The sequence below is a fragment of the Elaeis guineensis genome, chromosome 10 (genome assembly GCF_000442705.2).
Source record: "Elaeis guineensis isolate ETL-2024a chromosome 10, EG11, whole genome shotgun sequence".
In the NCBI taxonomy this organism is placed as follows: domain Eukaryota; kingdom Viridiplantae; phylum Streptophyta; class Magnoliopsida; order Arecales; family Arecaceae; genus Elaeis; species Elaeis guineensis.
In genome coordinates, this window is record NC_026002.2 from 14,763,279 (window position 1) to 14,771,253 (window position 7,975).

Below are 7,975 nucleotides of genomic sequence, written 5' to 3' on the forward strand. Positions count from 1 at the left end.
CGTGGGGTCCACCTCAAAGGATTCTTCTCTCTCATGTCGGATTATTGTTTTTTTTTTTTTTTTTGGGGCGGGGGTGTGGGTGGGGGGGCCGCGGGGGAGGTGGAGGTGCGGTGTGTGGGGTGGTAAAGGAGGATTATTGGCTTTTGCTAATGATAGGGGCTCAATAATGTGACTCCAGAGTTGACAATAACATCTTTCTTTTATTTATTTTAAATTATCCTAGAGAGACAGTAGAGTTGTATTCTGTGTGAGCCATGTGTACAAATACAATCTTTTTTGATGCGAAAATATATCTAACACGATATGCATCATATGATAATTCATGCTATCAATCATAATTACTTATTTTTTTAAATTTTATTCATCAAACACTCATTTAATTACTGTTAGAATGAGTACCTACGAACAACAACATATACGACCATTGTATCTCATATAGGATATAATTACTTATTTTGCTATACAATCAGGTCAAGCATCATGGACTTATTCATCGTACAAGTAATGTAGATTGAATTTTGTATTAAGGATGCTTTGCATCGTATTTACAAGAATGTTGGGATAAAATTAATTGACCTCCATACCTCGATCAATTTTCGATGCAATCCGTTTGACATACGACTCTGGTCCATTAAACAAAGACGACCTTGAAAATGATTATGAACTCGACAGACCGACGCTATTCTCGATCGACCGATCGAACATTCCTTATGAATCAAGATCGGTAGACGGTAGATATTTAGATTCTACAGACAATAAATGATTTGACCATCGGTATTTCAGAGTTACTAACCGATAATCGACTCCCGACGTACAATCGACCGACTCATTCGAATATATCATAACCGTCACGGACGGTTACTCCACTGATACTGCGACGTAATCCACGGAGATTAATAACCCACTACAAGATTACCGTTCTGTGATTCTACATCGCTAAATGTGGGACCATATCCGACAGTTACGACGATCTACTCTATAAAAAGGGGGTAAGGCAACAAGTTTCGGTAAGCTAATTTTTACAGACTGAGCTCTGTTTCCATTCTCATACTACTGTTGTCCAGTCTTCCTCTCTAATTTAGGCATCGGAAGATTTTCATTGGAGACAACTCCGATCAGTATGGATTTTATTTTGCAGGTACTCATTCTCGGACGAACAGGCGATGAAGAGATTGACAGCAATAGAGAAAATTAAATTTACTCTTATATTTGTATTCAAAAATTATGGAAATACAATTTAATTAGGTTGCCTATGGTGGAAAACATGTTGTATTTATGATCGTAAAATAAACATATTTAGAAACTTATTTATATAATAATAAATTTACGAGGAAACAAATAGTTTATGAGGGATTTCTTTATAACATTTTAGAAGTTCCCCTCGAGAGATTTTGGTTCTTGTTTTTTACCTTATACAGACTGCTTAACAAGAAATTACTGATCGGGCTAGATCCACCATTGAGCCGGTGGACCAAACCAGCTAGAAAGCATCACGACCAAAGATGAACAAAGAAGAAAATGGAGGGAAAAGAGAGCTGGGCTGTTGTTTTCTGGTTGGATTGGTTCACCAACTCCACGGCAGACCTCGTCCAAGTAAAAATTTCAACCTACTTAACCCTCATTTTATTGCCTCAATTGAGAACCTCTAACTATCTAAATGACATTAATTTAGAGCACTAACAAATATATATAAATGTGGGACTAATTCATAAGATTCATGACATGACATTGAGGTTTTTCATCAGCATGACTGAACGAGAGGGCAAATCATATACAGTCAAAGCTGTAGAAAATTCCTACCGTCTGTTAGATTTCTGAAAGTTACTTTGCTCTGATGTGCATCTAATTCTTTAAGGCACCTGGTTTAAAAGAAGGGTAATGATGAGAATATTTAAAAGTACCAGGCACAATTGAGAATATTTAAAAGGATCGATTTTCAATTTTTTTTTCTTTTTCCTCCCTTCTCTACAATTGCTTATTGAGGAGAGGATCTTGTCATTTTCTCTAGATAATCAAAATCTATTGTATACCCTTTTTCCAGAATCGAAGCTTGGAGGATCTAATGCTCCTTTTGCGGGTCCATTAAAGGCCATTTTCAGTTCACAGGGCCTCATGCACATTTTTTATTTTTTTGATGTGAGGTCTCTTGCACTTTGTTTCCAGAAAACACTTGAACAAGCATTTGTCTTCTTTCTTGCTTTTTTTTTTTTTTTTTTTCTTTTTTTCCTGTGGCGGCGCTTTAACATTTTGACTTGCATAGATTTGTTTGGCTTATTAGCAGAGTTGGCAATTTTTGATATGCCATGCGAATCTGATACTGATACGGATACGATATGAAAAAATTTGATTCTGAATTGAGCTTATGCGGATTACTATCGATATGATCACAGCCTATAAAATTTGTATTATTCATGAGTTAACTTACGAACTCGAAGTAGATCTACATAATTTATTTAATATTTTTATAAATTTATTAAAAAATATTATTTCTATCAAATCTATAATAATTTTATGATTTTTGATATTATGTATTTTAAAGTGGGAGACTTGGTGGTTTTAAAATGTGGCTTGTGATTTAGTTTATGGACTTTTGTTACGTTGTGTTGGTAAACTATATTCTTGTATATTTTGTGAACTATTGATTGTTATTTGATATTTAAATTTTATTAATTTATAAAATTTAAATAAAAATATATTTATATTGGTATAATTTAGTTATTCTTACATTAAAATAGATTTTGATTGATGATTGATGTATGTTTTTAAATATATTTATAATAGGTTTGTTGCATCACTCTTGTTATGGTTTGTGGCTATGTATTTGTATGGGCTTTTTTGCTTGCTTTAATTTATACATGCTGATATTCTTTTATAATTCAATTAGACCTCCAAAAAAATTAAGTTTATTTAATTTTTTAAAAAAAATTATATTAATTTTGTGAATTGTGTCATAAACGTGTTGTGTTCGTGTTGATCCGATACTGTCAGGGCCCCGACCCGAGATTGTGAATCGATGGTCATGGCAACCGCCGCATACTCATGAAAAACTCTTTCCATAAGCATGCAAGGCATCTTATCATGTTATCTTAAAACAACAGTGGAATAATTAGTCAATAATTCAAATCCAAAATATAACGACCTAAATTTTTTCTTTAATGTCTCAATAATTCAACAATGATTCATAATCCTTACATCAAATTCAATAAGACTTTTAACCGAAAATAAAAATATAGAAATTCTGCTTCTGATCACTTTTCCATTCATATCTTGTATCATCTTAATTCCTCAACATCTGTAAAAATAATAAAATATGAGGTAATGAGCTTGACAGTCCAGTAAGCAATGATCACTTCTCAACAGATTTCATCAGGCAGTTAAGTAAATAATCATTTATAGAAAATAAGTATATAGAGTTCATCAATTCGAAAACAATTTCAATTATACAATATAATTCATGCTAAATTTATTTCTTTTTCAAAAATTCAAGTTTCTTTCCAGATTTTAATTTCTTTTGTTCTTCAATTCTTTTCGTCAACCATGAGCCATGACCATATTTTCTCTGTAGCAGGGTCATAACACCGCGTATCTTCTTGCGATGGGTTACGAATCATCTGACAGCAAGTCTTTCGGAACCGCTAGTCTCTCTGGCGGTTTGTCGCTGGTCTCTCTGGCGACGTAAATCCTCAGGACAAATCAATTGCCAACGTATATGCCCCCATTGGCAGGGTCCTTTACATAGTCAAGTTGTCAATTCATAATGTTTCTTATATCATAATTCTTCATAAATCATATTTCATATTCTAATTTCGATAATAAAACATATAAACATGTAGTATCGAAATCAATCAATATAATGCATCATGAAATCAATATGTTCAATTATGCTTCATCATAACATTTCAAATAAGATATTTTCATAACAAAATACCATTCATCCAATTCATGCATCGTTTCACAAATCATCTCAGAAAAATATATTATAATTTGTCGATAAATCTAGAAAAAGTGAAACATTACTTACCTCAAACGCATTCCAATAAATCCACATAATTCTATAAATTTTTTTCTAAAAATTCTATTCGTAGATCATATCACGATATCCCATGATCAAACATCCACAATCCTATACAGAATCAATTTCAATAATTAGAAAGAATACGAATACCATATTTCAACTGTTTAGATTGGATCCGATTATCTAATTTCATCTAATCAAAATCTAATTAGGACCTAAACGATCTAAAGTTTGACTATCAGGTCAAATCGGATTCAAAGTGATAGGACCGAGGTTTCTTCATCGATTTCATAAAATCAAGTGGAGAGAGAAAATCAAAGGAGAGAGAATTCATGAGGTACAATTCGAATTAATCAGGTGACACAATCCATCATTATGATTGATCCAATATCTCGATTGGTGAAATCAACATGATCAAATCAAGTCATGGCTAGATCAAAATCATGGATGATCAAATCTAAAGATTTATGGTCTGATCAAAGTGGGTGCCAGTACGCTGTCTGACAATCATAGATCAGGATTCTTCATTAGAATCAGATCAGGACTATTAAAAAAAATTTCTTCATTCACTAACCTTTTTAGAGAGAAAATCAATTAAGAGAGAAAAAATTTTAGAGAGAGAAAATTCTAGAGAGAAAAATTCTAGAGAGAGAAAACTCATCTTGAATTCTTCAGACAATATGATTCAACAAATCTGATCGATTGGATCAAATCATGCTGAAATTATCATGTGGTCAATTCAATAAGATCATTAGAAATAAAATCTAAAATACCTGATCTGATCAGAGTGGATGTCGGTGTACCGTCTGACAATCACAGATCAAAAATTTATCACGAGGATTATTTAAATTCATCATCATTCTTCTCAAAATTTTAAAAATCTTAGGAGAGAGAAATAATCTAGAGAGAAGATTCTAGAGAGAGAAAGTCTAATTTTAGAGAGAGAAAATACTAGTTCAGGCTGAAGAGAGAGAGGAAAGAGAGAGAAACTCTCTTTCTCATATTTTATTATTTATATTATTATTTATTAATTTATTTATTTTATTTTTCTTTCTTCTTTTCTTTCTTTCTTTCTCTTTTTTTTTCTTTTTCTTCACGGAAGAGAGAGGAGAGAAAATCCTATTTATTATTATTATATTATTATTATATTATTTTTTCTTCTTTTTCCTTTTTTTTCTTTTTTCTTTTCTTTTTCTTTTTCTTTTCTTTTCCTTCTTTTTCTTTTCTTTTTCTTTTCTTTTCCTTTTTCTTCCTGTGGGTTCCTTTGGGCCGAAACAGGGGATCTCACAATCCCCTATTGGCTGGCCGGTCGACGGTGCAACCGGCGTGGGGCGACCGTCGGCAGGAGGGGGGCGACTCGACGATGAGAGGAGGGCCAAAACCGATGGTCGACGGTGACCACCGGCGTCGGAAATCAAAGAAAAATGGAACCGAAAACTCTCCTTTTTCTCAAAGAAATCCAGTGACTCCGGTCGTCGGCAAGCATGCACACTGGCATGGAAAGGAAAGGGGAGAAGAGAGGAAAGGGAGGAGGCTTACCTCCGACGCCGGTGAGGCTTCTCCGGCGAGCAATTGGACGGCACAGATACGGGTCTCTGTAAGGATTTTCCGACGATTGCCACCGTTTGAGCTTATGATCTTTGGTGGAAGGGAGAGAGGAGGGATCTCCTCCTTAAATAGGGCCGGAGGGAACTTGTTTTCGACTCCGATTGGGAGCCAGCGAGAGGAGGAAGAAGACTCCTTTTGGGAGTCTTCTCCCCTGTTTTCTTCTTTTTTTTTTTTCATTTTGGGCTTTGGTGGGCTGAGATTTTTACTCGGACCGGGCCATCACATTCTTCCCCTCTAAAAAAAATTTTGTCCTCGAAATTTTTCTTGCTTGAGTCTTCATAGTTTCTTACTTGAATCTCATCCATAAATATTTCAATATTCTAATTCTTGATATAAAATTTATTCTTAAATCATTTAATAAGAAAAAAGTCAATACATCAACATAGATCTGAAACGGAATCATTTATTATTTTTTTTTATTTATCAAAATTAACATCTCAAAGATTTTTAATGTTTCAAGATTTTGAAATTATGATCTCATTTCTTATAAAATCATGTTCAATATCTCACGACTCAAATTAAAATTAAATCCATCTCTTGTGAATAGAAGAAGGTAAATGTCTCTATTCTTGCATAAGAACTTCATTCATCATCATCTATTTATTTTTCAAAATATTAACCACTCTTAATTTCAACCCATCATAAGATAGGAAAATATATTTCTATGAATCATTTGATGACATCTTAATCAATCAAAATTCAAAAATATTTTCTCTTATTCGTACTTTCAAAGATTGAAGATTTATCATTTCAATCTCATTCTCGAACTTTTGATATTTTAATTCTCGATACAACTTCATCATTAAGTCATTTCATAAAGATCAATATCGTCATTGTTGATTGAATCAATATCACTATTTCTAGTCATCGAAATTTTCTTACTCAAACCCTCAAACTATTAAATATTCTAATTCTTGAAGCAAATTTTATCATTAAGTCATTCCATAATAAAAATCAATAACTCAAAAATTGATCTAAATCAAAACTATATTTTTCTTATAACCAAAATCAATGTCTCTATTCTAAGTATATCAATTTTCTTTATCTAAATATTAACAACTCTTAATTAATCAATTCATTATCAAATTAAATTATAAATAACTCCAATCCATCTTTTGTAGAATAATCGTCAATATCAATAGATAATCTCAATCTTTTCTATTCAATCAGAGAAATAATAATGATCAAAAGAGTCCAAACTTCAAATTTTATTATACCCTAGAGATAAATATTTGAGTATAATAATCTAAGATCGAAATAATTATTCGATAAACAATCTCAAATATTTTTTTTTAATAAATAAAGAATTATAAAATTTAATTCTAGGATAGAAAAAATTTATCTCTAAATATTCTAAATCTAAAAATCAAAAATCAAGAGTCCACTCATCCTAGAATTAGGATGCTAATTATTTTTGTAGCATAATAGGTGGAAGCACTACTTTTAAAAATCACATTAGGATATCTAAAATGATTCAAAATTTTTTTAAAATATTATTCTTTCTAATATCAATAAATTTCTTGTATCAAATCATATCATCTATCATAATTCTTTGACTCAAAGAATCAACATTCCTGACTTACTCAAAGTAATCCAGATTACCATGCTTCCGCTGCGCACTCTGATCTAACAATCAAAATTTCTTAGGTTCACCAAAAAAAAGTTTGATCAAATTATTTCTTTATCTTATCAATAAAAAAGATCTAAAATTTTAAATTTCAATTGAAGTCAAAGATTAACTTTCGATTCTCATTCATACTTTTACTGGTGTACAATAATCTTGATTAACCCTTGAGTCCAATATCATATTTAAAACCATCATATAGATTTACTCTAATCAATGTGAATCAAATCTTAATTCTTATATCAATTCAATTTGATAATTTTCAAATCAAAAATCTTTATAAGTCAAATCAATGAAAAAAAATCTTTCAATACTCTATCAAATTTGGACATAATCAGAATATATAAGAATTTCAAATCATTATTTTTTTTTCTAAAATTTCTATCATCAGGATCTTCAATATCTATCAAATATCCTTTCATAACAATCGTACAAGCTTTCAAAAAAAATCAAATCTCTATTTAATAGTAGATCAATTAGGGACCTCGTTAATGAAGCGAAAATTTAGTGCAGGGGCAAAATGATAATTTTAAAACTTTTTCAAAATTACTATTTTACAGCAAAATTATTAATTAATCTCATTAATTAATACTAATTAACCCTACACTATGATCTAAATATGATACAACAGCATGCATTTAAATTTGAAATTTAAATTTGAATCAGTAAACGTTTTACAGTACTGTGTTCAGAACACATCACCTTTTGCGGGTAGTCGATCACCGCAA